The following is an 18,225-nucleotide window of genomic DNA, read 5'->3' on the forward strand; positions in this document are numbered from 1 at the left end:
AACAGATGATACACTCCGAAGAGATGGTTAAACAAACGCAGAGCAAGATGAGAGATTAAAGAGACGGCTCAGTAGGTGAAGTGCTTGCTATGCAATTGTGCAAGCATAAGGACCTAAATTTAATCCCCAACGGCTCACCTAAGGTGTGGCTTCTCATACTTGCAATCTCAGAACTGGCGGAATCTCTGTGTGCTCTGAGTAGCCAGTGGCTGATGGTTTGGCTGTGGTTTCCTTTCGATCCTGTCCCCCCCTCACCCCCACCCCAAGGTTCCTGTGTTGAAATTTAATCTCCACTGCAAGATCCTAAGAGGGTGGCAATTGAATGCCATTGGGTTTTGTTTTAGTTAGGGGCTTTATTGCTGTGGAGAGACACCATGACCATGACAACTCTTATAAAGGAAAACATTTCCCTGGGGCTGGCTCACAGTTCATAAATTTAGCCTATTATCATCATGGCGGGAAGCATGGCGGCATGCAGGCAGACGTGGTGCTGGGAAAGGAGCTGAGAGCTCTACATCTTAATCTGCAGGCAGCAGGAAGTGATAGTGAACCCCTAGACCTGGCTTGAGCTTCTGAGACCTCAAAGCCCACCCCCTGGTGACACATTTCCTCCAGCAAGGCCACACCTCCTCTCCCCAGACCTATATTTCTTAGTAAAGTTACCCAATATCAGTCATTTTAGTACAATGGTAGAAACAAACTATCATAGCTAGTAAAAAAAAAAAAAAAAAAGACAGCAGTAAAAGGAAGTCATATTTACCCCTCTGACTCTCATATCTAAAAATAAAAAATAAAAAATAAACAGTAGGACTAAATAGTTTCCAAAGCCACCTCTGTCACTATACAAAAGCAACTCTCTGAGACGTGAGCCCCTTGCCAAAGCCCACAAAACAAAACCTAGGCTCTCAGGAAAATGTCCATCTGTCTGGGTCTCCATCTACCCCTGTAGGCCCACCTCTTGCCAGTCACCTTAACACAGTTCGCCTGAGCCCCAGCACACAGTCTCACCTGGCCAAATCCTGCTCTTTCTTCACCTAAGCACCACTTTCTCTAGGATTCCACCCAGGTCCCTTCACCCATCTGTCTGCTCCGGCAGACACCCCTGTAATACTGTGATAAAGCACCGTGAAAAAGGCAATGTACGCAAGAGAGAGCTTAACTGGGCTTCCGGGTCCAGAGGGTTAGCATCCAGGATGGCAGAGCACAAAGGACAGTGGTGCACCAGCTGAGACCTCACATCTCCACCCACAAAAGGGGGGGCCAGGGAGCAGAGAGTGCTAACTCAAAGTGGTACCAGACTTTGAAACTCAAAGTCCGCCCCCACTGACATGCTTCCTCAACAAGGTGGTACGTGCTAATCCCCCCCAAACGGCCACCAACTGAGGACCAAGTCATCAAGTGCCTGGAACCTGTTAGAGACTTCTCACTCCAACCACCACACCGATGCGCCTGCTGCTAACAGAGACCGCGGCACCTTGACATCACTGATTCCTCTGCCCTTCTGCTATGTTGTCAAGGTGGGTGGCAGAGAGCCCATCAGTTTCAGCCCCTTTGAATCTCCAATATCTAATGTCATCAAACTTGTGTTGTGGTCTTAAAATATGTATTTGCCAAAGGTATGTCAAATTACACAGCACTGAGAGACATAATGCATAGAGAAAGTACATATAGAAATAGAGCTGTTTAGTAAATAGATAGTTGATTATGTTTTAACTGAGAGTCAGGCATCTCTAATGAGATGATTCCATTGGGAGGGTACCAGAAATAAAATGATTTACCGTATTTTTTGGACCATAAGATGCACCCAGTTTTTAGAGCAGTAAAACAAGAAAAACAATAAAAACAGCAATCAGACCATAAGGCGCACCATAATCTCCCCTCCTCTTTTGGGTGGCGGCAAAAAGTGCATCTTATGGTCCAAAAAAATACAATACACCCTGTCATGACTTGCAGTCTGATTTTCCTCTCCTTTTTTTTTTTTTCCCCCTTAGAGAAAGATGAAAAAGGAGAAATTAAAGAAGGGTTTAAATAAGAAAAGATAAATAAGAGAAATAATGATTTGGGGGCAAGAGAACTGAGGCCCGGACACAATAGTGTCCCCTCCTGCAACTCCTTGCTTCTTCAGCCTCCATTCTCCCATCTGCCAACTCAGCCAGACCTAGGAGTCCTTCCTCCTAGGGCAGAAACAACAGGGGTCCTAAAATTTCAGAATGAAAACCATCCGTGAAGTTGTGCATGGGAAATGAAATGCCAGCGCCCAGGCGTCCGTGACTGTGAGGAAAGCAGGGCACCCCGGCTCACCTGGGATCGCCTGGGCTTGCCTCATTAATCAGATCCTCCGGTCATCGGGTGCGTCTTGCCTCAGGCTCACAGGTCTGGTTTTTGTATAATACACATTTCCCATCAGTTTTTATTTCATCTGTTTTTTTCAAGCAGCTTTTCCGTTATTTCTGAACATTTTAGTTCTTTTTTTTTTTTTAATGTAAATTACAGACGCCTGTGGATTGACGTCATCCAAAAAGAAGGCGACTGTTTCCCTCCTTCCAAACAGAGAATGCAGCTCTTGAAACTAATAAACCCCTTAAAGTTCATGAGGCCATGTCAACCTTTTTAAATGGCTCGTTTCTAAAGAGAAAAGGAAGAAGAGGCAAGGAGGCAAGTGTGTGAGAAGCTGTTTCACTGCAGGATCGAGGAACCATTTACTCAGGGGGGCATGGCGCTATACCTCCCCTTGCAAAGGTCCAAGGTCGCAGTCACGACCCCAGCAGAAGAAAGACCCCAGTCTGGTCACCTGCCCCCTGACTGAGTGTGCTGGAGGAAGGGACATGGTGAAAGGGGTTAGGTTCTGAGGGAGGTGAGAGTACGAGGATCAAAAGGGAAATAGGGCTGGGCGAGCTGGATTCTGACGAAACAGCCCGGAGACCGAAAGGAAACGCAGAGGATGGGACCTTCTTGGGACCGGACATCAGCCTGGTCTGCTTTCTCTAGAAGCGTAAATTGAATGTGGAGGGAACCTTCTAGATGGTTGGGGGAGCTTAAAGGGTGCCACGAAGGGCACAGCAAAAGATAAGAATCAGGCGTGAGGGCCGGTCGGCGATGGCGCACGCCTTCCTTTAATCCCAGCATTTGGGAGGAAGAGGCAGGTGGATCTCCGTGAGTTCGAGGCCAGCCTAGACTACAGAAGGAGTTCCAGGACAGCCAGAGCTGTTGTTACATAGAGAAACCCTGTCTCGAAAAACCGAAAGGGGAGGGGGTGGTGGGAGAGAATCAAGTGTAACCCAGCGGCCAACGCGTGAAGACTTTTCTGGTTTTGGACATCCGCACAGAAGGAGATTCCACCCAGTAACTTTTAGGGTAGAGTCAATCATCTCTGTCTTGTCCCCAGAGGGCTCTGGCTGGTCATCAGTCCATGCATTCGGTTCTCTCTGCCTCCAGCTTTGAGCCAACATCCGGCAAAGAAATGCATAGAAAGTATAGAATGGGACCTATAAAGTGAGTAAACGGACGGATGAATGAGCTAATACGTGAGTGGGTGCGTGAGTGGGTGGAAGGAACACTTCTAAATCTCTCTAGTGCTTCAGGAAATATAGGTGCCTCTTCTCCTCAGACACCAAGGCCCTACACTCCAGAGAACCAGGGCTGCCTGCAACGTACAGTTGCATGGATACAAGGGATCCAGGTGAATCTTCACTTCCAAAATGGCACATCCCCCAGGAAGCAGATCATTCTCTCTCTCTCTCTCTCTCTCTCTCTCTCTCTCTCTCTCTCTCTCTCTCTCTCTTGATTAAGATTTGAGAATTACAGAAGGCCAAAGAAATCCCCTCAAGCCAGGCGGTGGTGGCATTCGTCTTTAATCCCAGCACTGGGAGGCAAAGGCTGGCGGATCTCTATGAGTTTGAGGCCAGCCTGGTCTACAGAGTGATTCCAGGACAGCCAGGGCTATCTTGGAAAAAAAACACAGAGAGAAAGAGAAAGAGAGAGAGACTCTCAGAATTAGCTAAAGCTCCCACTTCTGTTTCAGTCTGGCTTGAAAATAATGCCTCCCATGCCTCGACTTCATGGCTCATAGGAGGCTTTGATATTTAGCAAATTTAGCCCTTCCTTGCCACATCATGCCCAAAGAGAGTGCTAGGGACCTCCAGAGGCAATGACTTCCTGTCCCTGCGAGGTCTACTTCCTTCTCGGTGGAATGGCAGGAATTGGAGATCATCATGAGAGCAGAAAGAGCAGCTGTCCATCAATTCCTTCTTGGTCAAACCTCAAAGTAAAACCACTTAAAACCCCACAACAGCTTACCAATTCTATTCACCTCCTATTTAGATGTAAAAAGAAAAATAAATGCCTCAGAGGGTGGTATCCAAGTAGAGGCAGAATTTATAGAGTATTTCCCACAACATTGCTCGCTGGTTTGTCCTCAGAGAAAGGAAGTCCAGGGTGTCCACTCTGTAGCTCCGGAGGTGAGGCAGGGGGATGGGGGTGGGGGTGGGGGTAGGTGGAATCTAAACCAGAGTTTGGCCTCTTGAGAACTTCATACTGCCAGAGTGGGTTGGAGAGCCGTCAGTGAGCAGGAAAAAAATCACACATCTGGAGCATGCCTCGTTCTGGCTCTGGCTGGGGTAACTCGGCAAGTTACATCAGCTCTTCTCTCTTTCCTATTCGTCTTTTGTTTTGACAGCCGACATTCATCTACCGCCTACTTATTTCTTAAAGTCCAAAGTGGCTATCGTTGCTAAGTCCTATCCTGTCGTATCTGTGCAAATTGAAAGCCGTATTTCACGGGTGAACAGATGCTGCGCTTGCCGTAAATGTAAAAACAACAGTAATAATAATAATGGTGATGACAATAGCAATTTTTTTTTCTCTTTAAAGTTGACAGGGCCACTGGGTGGTAGCAGTGGCACACACATTTAATCCCAGCACTCGTGAGGCGGAGGCAGGCAGATCTCTGTGAGTTCAAGGCCAGCCTGGTCTACAAAGCAAGTTCCAGGACAACCAGTGCTACCCAGAAAAACCCTGTCTTGGGAAAAATAAACTTGCCAAGGCCTAAAACCTAATTATCCAACTCACTCAAAAGACACTAAGAGAAATGATAATTGATATTTCTTCATCCAAGCTCTCTCCCTTTGTGCCTTTATAAAATCCGAGTCTAGAAAAGTCGAGCCAAGATGCTCATGTTGAACATCGACTTTCAGATTGCTTTAGGCAGTCTTCTTCCAAGTGTGGCAACAAGAAAATATTACAGGCCCTTTGTCCAGCAAGTGAATGGTATATAAAACTGATAGAGCCATCTTAACTTCCAAGGAGATTTGAGAAGAAAGTGAGTGAATCCTTCTGGAGGCAGAGACTGCTTGCATGGGTTCGGTGGTGACATTGCCAATTTCAGTTGTAAAGGAAGGTCTTTCCCAGGGAAGTACAAGCCTGGTATTTGCTGCTAAGTTAAAAGCAAGTGCAATGTAATAAACATTTGGTAACAACCGCCCCCCACACACACACACAAACTTGGATTTATTGACTAGTTAAATCTTCAATGGTTAAAAAACAAAACCTTTTATTTCAACCTCCTGGTGATTGGCACAGCTAGAATGTTGTCCTTTAATAAATTCACATTGTAACAGACAAGTCAAAGTGACCAGGTCGTTTGCTGGTCCCCAAAGTGATAGGAAGGTAGCAGCAGATACATCCCTGCATCTGGGATCTCTCCTTACTCCAAGTGCAGAGAGCAAAGAGGAAGCATAGGGGAGCACACTGTCTGGGCTAGCTCAGGCTCTCACCACCACCCTCCATTATGAGAAATTAAGGAGTGACCACCTCCTTGGGGTCACATTATGTGGGCCATACCTGCCTGGCATGGTTTGGTCTAGAAAGGTTATTTACAGCAGCCCTGCCCAAGGGACTGAGAACTGATTCTCTGAGAATTGACGGTGTAATGAAGGGCAAAATAAAAGACATCGCAGAAGAATGGGATGTCCTGGCTAGTCTTATGTCCACTTGACACAAGCTAGAGTCATCCAGAGAGGAAGGAACCTCAATTAAGAAAATGCCTTCATAAGATTAGGCTATAGGCAGGCCTGTAGGACATTTGCTTAATTAGTGATTGATGGGGGAGGGCCTAGTCCATCGCTGGTGGTGCCACATATGGGTTGGTGGTACTGTGTTCTCTAAGAAAGCAGGCTGAGCAAACCATGGGGAACAAGTTAGTAAGCAGCACCCCGTCCATGGCCTCTGCATCAGCTCCTGCCCTCCAGGTTCCTGGCCTGTTTGAGTTCCTGTCCTGACTTCCTTTAGTGATGGACAGCAATATGGAAGTGAAAGTCGAATAAACACTTTCTTCCCAAGGTGCTTTTGGTCATGGTGTGGAAGTGATGAAAGGGATTGCTGAGGATATTGAACCAAATGTTTACTTTGTGCCAGATTGTTTCAGATTGCTTTACATGAACGATTTCCTGGATTCTCTTACTTGCTGCTATTTTGCTAATTTTTTTTTCTTAGAGATAAGTAAGCCGAAGTGGGGCTGGAGAGATGGCTCAGAGGTTAAGAGCACTTTGCTCTTGCAGAAGATGTAGATTTGGTTCCCAGGACCCATATGGTAGGTCATGACCATCTATAACACCATTTCCAGAAGATCCAACAGGTACATCTATGCGTTCAGGCAAACCATTCATATACACAAAGTAAAATACATAATTGTTTTTAAAATTGGGCTGGGGTGGGAAAGAGAACTGAAGGGCAAGGCTAGAAAGAGAAGGGCCCAGGCAAAGTGACTGGACAGCCTAAGTGTCACTGAGGGCTCCCAGGGGCAACGTGAGAATACTGGAGACCTTTTCACTGAGTCACCGGCAAAGTCAAACCTGCAAGGATGCCACTTTTAGGAAATCATGCTGCCCACAAACAAGTGATTCTTTGGGTACCTGAAGACACAAACCACACCCTGACAAAAGGTATTTTCTGCAGTCATTCACTCATTTCACAGGCGTAAGCTTCAGAGAGGCACCATGAGGTGGATGCTTCCACACAGTCGGCACCAAGATTCATACTCACATCTTCTACTACCACGCATGGGCACGTGCACATGTACACGTAAACATGCACACACAAACACATGAATACGTGAGCGCGCACACCCCGGAACACATACGGGGACACATCTAATACAGTTCCCTCTTGATGGTTCTTTAGAACTCATCCATGACCTTGTCTCTCAAAGACTGGCTCATGGCCTGTGGCTGTCTGCTATGAGTCCTGTTGATAATGGTCCACGTGGTCATGGTAAAAAACAAAAACAAAACAAAACAACAAAAAAAAACAATGCAAAGGCTCCCAAGACAGAAGAAATAAATAGGATCTTTCACTCATCACTTCCAGTCTTCTATCCTAAGAGCCCCGGGCTCTCATCCTTTTCAGGATGAAAAGATGACCAACTCACCCTCTGCCAGTGACCTTTGACAGTTCAAGGTTAAAGGTCAAACATGGGTCTTTGGTTACCAATAGCTATCTCAGCTTGCAGGATGAAGGCTACAGACTTCAGGGGGTTGAGTTGTTTTCACTAAGGGAACTTGATTGCTAAGTCCAGAGAGAGGCTACTTGATGAAACATCCTAGGCTCAAGGTGAATTTTCTTACTCTTCAGCACTAATATTTCTCATAAGGAGGCTCAGGGACATTCACAAGGTTTTCAGTTTCAAGGCCATTTTGCTCTTTTATGGAGTTTGATGTTCTCTGCACTAACAGGAGTTTAATAATTGACAGAGGGCCAAGCTGCCCACTGTGGCACCTGGAGGGTCTGTGCAGCCGGACAGCCAGGCCGCTCAGCTCACATCACCCACAAAGCCATACATTCTATCCCCTGGCACGAGAGGCCTTGCCAACTGCAGGAAGTTGCGAAATAAAAGAAATTTTTCAAATAAAAAGATGTCAATTTAACAGTCAGGGACCTGGAAACAGATGTTTCTCCCCTAGACCAAGAGCCGCCCACCCGCCCACCCATCCGTCCTCCGGGTTTTCAAAGTCAGTTCTTGTCAGGTGCCCTGGTTAAGAGGGAGAATTAATGAGCTGTGCTCCATTTTATGGCTGCGGTCTGATGTGGGAGCTGTGTGTGGAGGGCTTCACGGACAGGCCGGCCCGGCCCCCAGCCCTTCCTCTACCAGCTCAATCCTGATCAAAGCAGAGAGCAGCTCGGCTTTTATAGCAAAATGATTAAAACCATGTGGGGCTTGTTTCCTCACACGTGACCTCCCTACAAAGGGCACTGGGTACAGAGGAAAGGTGAACGTAGGGGTCTGTAGGCCTAGGGGGGGGCAGGGCCCAAGGGGCAAAGAAGATAGAGAAACACACACATACACACACACAAACACACAACTTTACATGGGCTAGCATGGACATATACTTCCACTTAAATAAATGCCTTTCCCCTGAAAGTCGAAACAGCCGCAGCGTGAGCAGCCAGAGGGCCTAATTAGCCAGGATGGCTCAGCCCACATTGCTATATGGATAAATAAATAGTTCCTAGTTACTTGATCACGCAAAGTTCTTATAGAAAGCACAGCTGGATCGTGCTCCTGAAATGGTGGCTCTGCTCTGTGCAGTGGTGGATTCCTCAGCCGCCTCTAGTCCTGGGCAACCTCACTGTACCTGAAAACAAGAAGTCCTACATGGAGTGACTTGCATCTGTCGGGCTGGTTGAAACCCTTCCATCCATGTGTCATGTTCCCGCCCCTCCCCATGCCCCCCAGACCAGGACTGGACTTAGTGACTTATTTCTAGTGAATAAAATGAAACAGAGACGATGTCACATTGTGTCACCAAGACCAGAGCCTGTGTTCTGGCTCTGACAGGAGCCAGCTGCCACACGAGGAACTGGAGCACAATTATGTCCGCAAGGCAAAGACTAGAGAGACCCAAGAGACTCCCGTGAACCGTTGGAGCAGCCTCCGCCTCCCTCTCCAACCCAAACCATCCGGTGATGGTTGCCGCCTTCTTAAACCTAAGCTGTGCCTGAACCCTGACCCACAAGAACACTGAGATGACCAGATTGCTGTTTTCACTGCTAACTTCAGGAGTAAGCTGCTTGGCAGCCGTCACTAGCTAACACACCAACTCCTCTTCCACAGCAGAAAGTCACGGTTCTTCAGCCTCCTCCTCCTCAGTCTGACTCCTTATCTTTGCTGTTCTGAGGCACTGCAGCAAAGTCCTATAGCATACTGGAAAGTCCAAAGGTCATGGCAGGAGTTGATTCGGTGTCTGGTAAGGGCCCATGCTCTGCTTCATAGAAGGAACATTTAATCTGGGTCTTAACACAACCAAAGACACCTAGCATCTCCCTGGAGCCTCTCTTAGATGAGCATCAATTACTTTCATGAGGGAAGCACCTCCTGACGTCATCACCTCCTTCCCAACACCACGTCCATGAGGGCGGCAGGATTTTAATATCTGAGCCTGGGGCTGGGGAACAGAAACATCCGGATTGCAATAGTGGATTACCATAGAGAGCTGCTTTCTGGACCTCTACTATTAAACTCTGTCACCACTGTCATTAATCCCCCAAGATAGCTCTCCAGAGTTGGCATTAGTGATGCTCATTTTACAGAATGTAAAAACCTCATGCGAAGTAAGAACTACACTATTCAAAGTCTGCAGCTAACACTAGCACAGCTGTTCTGCCCTACCCTACTGACCTGGATGCCTCTTTGCAGTTAACATTCAACACACTGTTACCAGCTCATCTTCACAGCAACCCTGGAGAGGACTGTAATTATCTTCTCTGTCTTGACAGCCGTAGAATCCGAGCTCACGGAGATAAAGGCATTTGCTAGAGGCTGAAGAGCCAGCATTTCTTCAGTTCATTAAAGAGACTTTTGCTGAGCAGCATCCAGGCTCGGTGACTACCAGGGTGTGGCCCCCTCCAGTCCCCCGATCTCCACTCTCCCCCCAGATATTCCTACATGTTAACTGGTGGCAGCTAGGCATGGGCAAGCTCAAGGAAGATACAGTCGAGTGATGGTGGAGTCACTGAGAAAGAAAAAAAATCATGTCAGACAGACCTTTGAAAAATTCCCTTTTATCCTCGAACCTCACCTCCATCCTCTACCCCACGACTATCCCATAGGCTCAATATGTATCATGTTTGTGTGCTTTTGAAAAAAAATAATATTGTAATTGATATAAATAATAGTATGTGGTGTATCTCCTTCTGTCTTTTCCTGTCTCCAAATGTTGCTGCTACATCTTCCCCGTATACGCTCCAGAACAGCACCCAGGTGCACACACCCTCTAGTCAACACCAGCTTGGGATGCTGCTGGTGCACAAGCCAGGCCTTGTCCCCTTTGTGTGAGGAGGAAAACTAGCTCATCCTATTTCCATAGTCTCTTCTTCCTCTGCTCCGAAGCATGCTCCCTGAAGCGGTGCCCGCGCACTTTCATGCTGCGGTGTACCTGCTGGCGTTTTCCGTCCTTGGCACCCAGTCTAACAGCTGTAAGCTTATTTCCTTAACTTACGTTTTTCTGGTTCTTTGGGAATCAGAGAACTCTTCGTAGACTTTGTAGGCTCCTGGGTTCTCTAGAGTTCACTAATCAGATTTGGAGCAGAAGAGAAGCTCGCCCTTTAGCTGACCTGGAGCCTCGAAGACCCGCCTGCAACAACAAATGCTTGCCTTGCTCTACTTAGCAAGCAGAGCATGCCAGGAAATAACCAGCATGTCCAACGTGAGACTTCAGCGCTGGTGGAGCAGGAGTGCCTTAAATGGAGCAAGGGTCTAATTAAGAAACAGGTTCTGCTGTCGATTTTATTGCCCTCACACCTCTTGCAGCCAAGTGAGCTGGCATCTCTAAAAGCAAAGTGATTCGCCTAAGGCCTCCGGTAGCAAACATGACGGAGCTGGAGTCAGTTCCCAGGTCTGCTGGTCCAGGGATCTTCCATGCCACACTGCTTCCTTTGTCTGCTCCAGCAGCGTTCAGAGGAGGCTTTGCAGGGAGCAGCAAATTTCACTGGAGGCTGGGAGACCTAGTCATTCACAAGAGCAGACAAGGGAGGGAGCCAGACTTGGACCACAGCAGAATTCCTAGATCCAGAGCTCAGGTTTGATCGGGATCTCAGGGAAGTTGTTGAAAAGGGGACCATTGGAGGGACTTTTGGAAGAGGGGCGGGCAGAAAGAGCAGCCAGGCTAATAGAGATTAGCTCCTGGACAGTGCTCTCTTGCTCTTTTCATTAAGACCCGGCAGCCCCTCTCCCCTACGGCTCTCTATGTCCCCAGATTTATTTTGCTTTCTTTCGCTAAATCAAACTTTATCAGACAGTTTTACTGTCAGCCGTTAAACCAAAATGTGTTTGTGCAACAGTAAACACCTTGTTACTTCAGGGAAGGATTACATAAACAACATCGGATGAGGCCGATTTGCTGTGTCCCGGGAGGCGGCTGCCCATGTGCGGATAAAGGAGGGCACCTCAGGGCCATTCCATAGCCAGGAAGCAAGAAGACCGCGCTCATTGTGGCCTGGGTTTCTGCTGTAAAATGGGAAGATGGGTAGGCTGTCCTCCAATCAGGACAGTGCTGTCCTCTAGACATGACAGACCAGGACCAATCAGAGTCCTGGGGGAGAATGTAGAGAGAATGGCATAGGGAGGGGACTTTGCAGGCAGGGAAAGGCCAGGAAGAGGAGGACCTGAGTGGTACCTCGGACACTAGCTCATATTTGACTCTCACAACCACACTTTAGACCAAAAATCTTTTTTGTTGGTGGTGGTGTTTTGGTTTTTTGTTTGTTTGTTTTTGTCTGTTTATTTGTTGTTGTTGTTGTTGTTGTTGTTGTTGTTTGGACAGGGTTTCTCTGTGTAGCCTTGGCTGGAACTCACTCTGTAGACCAGGCTGGCCTTGAACTCACAGAGCTGTCACCTGTCTTGACCTCCCAGTGCTGGCCACCATGCCCAGCTCAGACCAGAAATCTTAACCCCATATACTACATTTTCTGCTCACACTTATCATTATTTTATTTAACATTTACTCAATGGCAAGTACTCCGGCTATATTATTTTGTTAAGCCTTATAACCAGTTTATGAGTCAGGTAGTTTTATTATTCCCATTATTATTATTATTATTATTATTATTATTATTATTATTATTATTATTAATTATTCACTTTACATCCCAGTCATAGCCCCCTCCCACCTCTCCTTCTGGTCCTACCCTCCTTCCCTGTTCCCCTACCCTCTCCCCTACTCTTCAGAGAAGGGGAGCCCCCCAATCCACTCACCCCAGCATATCAAGTCACATCAGGACTAAGCACATCCCCTTCCCCTGGGGCCTGGCAAGGTAGCCCAGCCAGGGGAAAGAGATCGAAAAGCAGGCAACAGAGTCCATGTCAGATGTAACTGATGAGCTGCTCATCGGTTATATCTGTGTAGGGGGTCTAGGTCCAGTCCATGCATGGTCCTTGATTGGACCTTCAGTCTCCACGAGCCCTCCTGGGCCCTGCTTAGTTGGAGATGACAGTCTTCTTATGGAGCTCTTGTACCCTCTGAGTCTTTCTATGCCAGCCCCATAACTCTCTTGGGGATAGGTCTCTGCATTTGTTTCCATCAGCTGCTGAGTGTAGCCTCTCAGAGGACAGCTATGCTAGTCTCCTGTCTGCAAGCATAGCGGAGTATCGTTAATAGTGTCAAGGGTTCGCTGTCTCCCATGGGGTGGGTCTCAGGTTGAGCCAGGCATTGGATGGACATCTCCTCAGCCTCTGCTTTATTTTTGTCCATGCACACCTTGTAGGCAGCGTAAAATTTGGGGTCGAAGTTCTTGTGGGTGGGTGTTCTCTTCTTTCCACTAGAAGTCCTGTCTAGGTAGAGGGTAGCCTCTTCTGTCCCTGCTACTAGGAGTCTCAGCTAAATTCACCCTCATATCCTGTAAGTCTCCAGCTTGTCACAGAGAAGCCCTGCCCAAGGTTTCTCTTCTTTCTGCAAGCCTTCTGTCATGCCGCCCCGGCTCTCCCCAGGTCTGATATCAACCCTCATTACTCCCATGTTCCCTCTCTTTAACACTTCTGTTGTCTGTCCTATTTCCACTTCTAGGTGAGAATTGAGCATCCTCCCTTGGGTCCTCCCTCTTACTTAGCTTCTTTGGGTCTGTATATTGTAGTATGGTTATCCTGTACTATATAGCTAATATCCACTTATAAGTGAGTACATACCATTTGTGTCTTTCTGGGTCTGGGTTACCTCACTCAAGATGATCTTTTCTAGTTCCATCCATTTGCCTGCAAATTGCATGATTTCCTTGTTTTTAATAGCTGAGTAGTATTCCATTGTGTAAATGTACCACAGTTTCTCTTTCCATTCTTCGGTTGAGGGACATCTGTGTTGTTTCTAGTTTCTGGCTATTACAAATAAGAACATAGTTGAACAAATGTCCTTATTGTATGGTGGAGAATCTTTTGGGCATATGCCCAGGAGTGGTATAGTTAGGTCTTGAGGTAGAACTATTCCCAATTTCCTGAGAAAGTACCAGATTGATTCCAGAGTGCTTGTACAAGTTTGCACTCCCACCAACAATAGAGGAGTATTCCCCTTTCTCCACATCCTCGACAGTATGTGCTGTCCCTTGTTTGTTTGTTTGTTTGATCTTAGCCATTCCAATGGACGTAAAATGAAATATCGGAGTCAGTTGGATTTCCATTTCCCTGATGACTAAGGAGTTGAACATCCCATTAAGTACTTCTGGGCCATTCCACGTTCCTCTGTGAAGCATCTGTTTAGCTCCATACCTCATTATTCCCCTTTATAAGTGAGGAAACCAAGATTCAGGCAAGTAACTTGGCTTTGGTCACACTGCCACTCTGAGCCAGAACTCCTGCTGAGTTTCTCTAATACCAAAATCTGTGTTCCTCCTGGATGAGTCTAGACTAACAGAGGGTCTGAAGAAGGGACAGGGATATGAGATGAGGAGCAAGGAGAGTGGTGGCCCCCCCACACAGAGAGATTTGACCTGACACAAAGCAAGCAAGTCTTCATTGAAGAAGAGAGAGAGCAGATGCCAACTTCACTGACGACCAAAGGAGTTGGGGAGTTCCTGTGCTGGCATAGCCCTCAAAGCTTCCTCAGATACCAGGAACTCCTCGCCAGAGCCCTGGAAGCCACTGGCAGTTCTAGTCTGTGGCTATCGCTCCGTCTTTCTCAAAGCCCAGATGCCAAGAGTCTGCCAGCCCAGCCACTGGCCTTCTGGGCTTCCCCAGACACTTGTCTTCTCCTCATCCCCACCTCAATTACTCCACCCACCCCACAAACTTTGCCACAGAGCTTAGCCGTCAGACAACAGCACCCGAGGCTAGCCAGACCTCAGCGTCTGAGATCACTGAGGCTGCCAGACCTCAGGTGGCCACAGTCACTCCTCTTGCCTCCTGAACACACCAGCCCCTGACTTCACTGACAATCTAATCCCTTAAAGGAACCAAGGGACCAGACAGGTGTGGATGCTTCGGTCTGGATTAGTACCCACAAATGGCCACAAATCTCAGCCCCTCCATCAAACAAAGTTATAAGGTAAGATTCAAGAGGCAGACGTAAGATCTCATACTCAAAAGGGCTCCGTGGTGTGTGGATGAGAATGCCGCCCCCCCCCCCAATAGGCTCACATGTTTGAATGCTTGATCCTCAGTTGACAGAAGCACTGTTTGGGTGAGTTCAGGAGGTGTGGCCTTGTGAGAGGAAGTATATCACAGGAAATGTTCAAAGCCACTCACCATTGCCAGTTTTCACTCTCTGCCTCCTACTGTGTAGCTCAAGCTATGAGCTCTTTTGGCTTCATTTCCTGCCTGCCATGCCTGTGACCTGCTGTAATCACTGACTTTTAAACCCTCCGGCACCGTAAACCCAAACAAACCCTTCCTTCTATAAGTTGCCTCGATCGTGGTGTTTTGTCACAGCAATAGGAAATAGAGACATTGGTACGGGGAGTGGGCTATGCTGTGCCAGACCCAACCGGGCTGGGTTTTGGAGGACTTTGGAACTATGGACTAGAAAATCCATTGAATGCTGTCAGCAGAGCTTAATAAGCCCTCCTAGAAGGAGCTTGGAAGAGAGTGGGGGACTGAGAGTTTTACAGACTGGAGGCCCAAATCAAGAGGTCCCAGAGGAGAGCAATATAGCAACTGAGCTAGAGACCTTTTTTGGGTATTTTGGCAAAGAATGTGGCTACTTTCTCTGCTTGTCCTAAGAACTTGTCTAGACTAAATTTAAAAGTAACAGGCAGCTGGATGGTACTGGCTCACATGTTTTAATCCCAGCAGAGGCAGGAAGATCTCTGAGTTCAAGGCCAGCCTGGTCTAAAGAATGAGTTCCAGGACAGCCAAGGCTTCATAGAGAAACCCTTTTCAAAAAAAAAAAAACACATTAGATAGATGGGTAGATAGACAGATAGACAGACAGACAGATAGATAGATGGATAGAGATAGATGTAACGGTCAAATTTTTTGATAGAGAAAATTTCAAAACAGCCTAATATTAACTCTGTCACATGCTTGTTAGTAATCACTTTTATGCAGGTCTATAATGAAATGGGCAAACAGGGCAGAAAGCAATAGAGAAACAACAATTTGAAGAGGAAAAGGACACCAGCAAGCTTGATGTCACAGTCAAATGAATGTGCTGCCAGAGAGGCTGTAATTGCAAAGGAGAATGGTGCCATTAGGGAAAGCCCTGATCTGTAGTGGAACAAAGGGAAGGGTGTCCTAGAGGCAAGACTAAACTTCTACCTTGTGAAAAGAAAAGGCTTATAAGGCAACAACAACCAGAAGCTGTTGTTAGTGTGGTCCAAGTGGTCCAGGGTCCATCCCAACCTGGCATCTGAACTTAGAAGTGTCAGGGGCAAAGATGTACAAGTAACAAGGCCATGGAATCTTCTGTGCTTTCAGAGAGTTGCAGAGGCCAGATAACATTGTCAGGGGAGGCCCTGCATGGAGGCCTTCAGAGGCCAGTATGTAAAACTATGGGCGTGAAACCTGGTTTCCTTAGAGCTCCCAAGATGCTGTAGGTGCCAGTTCAGTAAGCTCTCTGCCAAGGAGAGTTGTGCACAGGGAGTGAGAATCAGCCTAAGAGAGAGATGAACATTTCAGGCAGCAAAGCTGGAAGGGTAGAGCCATCTAAGCCTTTGGACATTGTACATGGAACTGTAAAATCTAGAGTTTGTCCTGCTGGGTTTCAATCTTGCTTTGGTCCAATATTTCCTCACTGTGCCCCCATTCCTCCCCTTTTGAATGGTAATGTATATTGTGTGCTGAGAGTATGTAATTTGCTTTTGATTTTACATGGGGTTATAATTAAGAGATTGCCTGGAGTCTCAGAAAAGACTTTGGACTTTTAGATAGTTTTGAGACTATGAAAGGCTACAGGGGCTTTTGAATTTGGATTAAAATGCATTCTGTATTATAATATGGTTACAGTTCTAAGGGGGCCAGGGAGTGGAATGTGGTAGTTTGAATAAGAACCCCTTCCCCTAAGGCTTCGATTTTTGGATATTTGGTAACCAGTTGGTGGCGATATTTTAGAAGGATAAGAGGGTGTGGCCTCTCTGGAGGAGTTGTATCTCTGAGGGTGGGCTTTAAGGTGTAAAAGTCACGTGCCATTCCCAGGGAGTCTTCTCTGGCCCCTGTTTGCAGCCCGTGGTGTGAGCTCACAGCTTGTTTCTGCCATTTATTGCCATGAAGGACATCTAAACCCTCTGGAACCATTGGCTCAAATAAACCTTTTCTTCTGTAAGTTGCCTTGGTCATGGTGTCTTGTCACAGCATTAGAAAAGTAACTAATACAAGCCTACGGCTGGGTAAATGGTCTGTTATCATAACATTAAATTCTTACTTTTGTTTTTTCAAGGAGGCTGCAGTTTTCTTTTATGCTTAGTCATGAAACCTGCATCCTCAGTCCTGCTCAACAAGATGGCTGCACCTGTGACCTGGAGTTGCTTCTTGGGACCCCAGAAGCAGGGACAGATCTAGGAGAGTCGATGTGAACAGAAACCTTCACTGCTACCCAGTATTCTCCTGCACGCATACACCAATGCTGAACAAGATGGCCCAAAAGGCAAGTCGTGGCTGGTTCAGGGACAGCTACAGCTAGACAGCTGCCTGGGCATCAACATGGGGCAATCTAGGACCAGAGGAAGAAGAGAATGAGACTGACATTTGGAGATGCATGAGGGAAGGAAGAACTATTGCTTCCCAGGAGCTGCAGCCAGGAGAACTTCATAAATCACAACAATGGAACCAGAAAAGACCCCCCCGCCCCCCCCCCCCCGGCCCCGATCCACCATCTCACCAAGTACCAAGTCCCGGCATAGCCGTCTGTGTGCCTAAGGCAGTATATCAAAGAGACGGGGCACTTGGGCTGAGGATCGATGGTTAGAATTCAAGTCCTGCCCTGTCACTCAATAGGGGTGTGTGTGTGTGTGTGTGTGTGTGTGTGTGTGTGTGTGTGTATGTGTGTATGTGTGTGTGTATGTGTGTGTGTGTGTGTGTGTGTGTGTGTGTGTGTGTGTGTGTGTGTGTGATCTTGCTTTTAAAAAAAGTTTGGAGGCTGGAGAGATGGCTCAGCTAGTAAGAGCTTTGGCACATGCCACCCACATGGCAGCTCACACCTGTCTATAACTCCTGTTCCAGGGGCTCCAACACCCTCCCGCAGACACACACGCAGGCAAAACACTAATGCATATAGATATGAATAAATTATTTAAAGCTCTGTTTTGGTTTCCTTATTCTCAAAATTAAAATATCACTCACAGTGCAGAACGAAAAATCAAAGATAAGGTAAAGTACAACTCCTTCAAGCACGTGCAGGCATGGTACCGGATGGAGAGCTCTGAGGAGCATCATTTAAGCCTCAGCTTTGTTCTGTGAGGTAGAGACTGAGGTTTCAGGGCAGGAAAGAAGCCGGGCTACGTGATCCGAACCTCTGGGTGCCACTGGCCAGGCCTGGCTGGCAGAGTGGTCGTCGGCTGGTGGAGGGCTATTCAGTCTCCTGGAGGAATTTGTCAGTAAATGACATCAAGGAGGTTCTGTCATGGACTATCATTTACAGTCCTTTGGTGGGGGTATTTCATTTTCTAAAAGAGAAAGATAATTAGAGACCACCGTGTCTCCCTGGAGCCTGCCCCTTGTTCCCACCATCCACCACCCAGGGTGAGACAGAATAGAGTGGAGGCTGCCATCATGTCTGGAGTGAAGGGTGCTGGGATGCCTGCCAGCAACCCAGTCTC

The 18,225-nt window shown here is 47.2% G+C and overlaps 2 long non-coding RNA genes across 3 annotated transcripts; one reads left to right on the plus strand and one right to left on the minus strand.

The window, feature by feature from the left end:
• Window positions 1-7,989: 7,989 nt before the first annotated feature.
• LOC311604171 lies at window positions 7,990-11,126 on the minus strand. 2 transcript variants are annotated; one of them, XR_014781388.1, is made up of 3 exons: window positions 10,491-11,126; window positions 9,671-10,004; window positions 7,990-8,627 (listed from the first exon to the last, which is right to left on the minus strand). It is a non-coding gene; the product is annotated as an uncharacterized lncRNA (long non-coding RNA). The 2 variants fall into 2 exon arrangements; XR_014781389.1 differs by having other exon boundaries at window positions 9,090-10,004.
• A 3,177-nt stretch (window positions 11,127-14,303) lies between these two features.
• On the plus strand, window positions 14,304-17,706 carry LOC311604172. Its single transcript, XR_014781390.1, has 2 exons — window positions 14,304-14,519; window positions 16,848-17,706. It is a non-coding gene; the product is annotated as an uncharacterized lncRNA (long non-coding RNA).
• Window positions 17,707-18,225: the final 519 nt, after the last annotated feature.

This window comes from Acomys minous (assembly GCF_964271855.1).
Source record: "Acomys minous genome assembly, chromosome: 8".
NCBI classification, from domain to species: Eukaryota; Metazoa; Chordata; class Mammalia; order Rodentia; family Muridae; genus Acomys; species Acomys minous.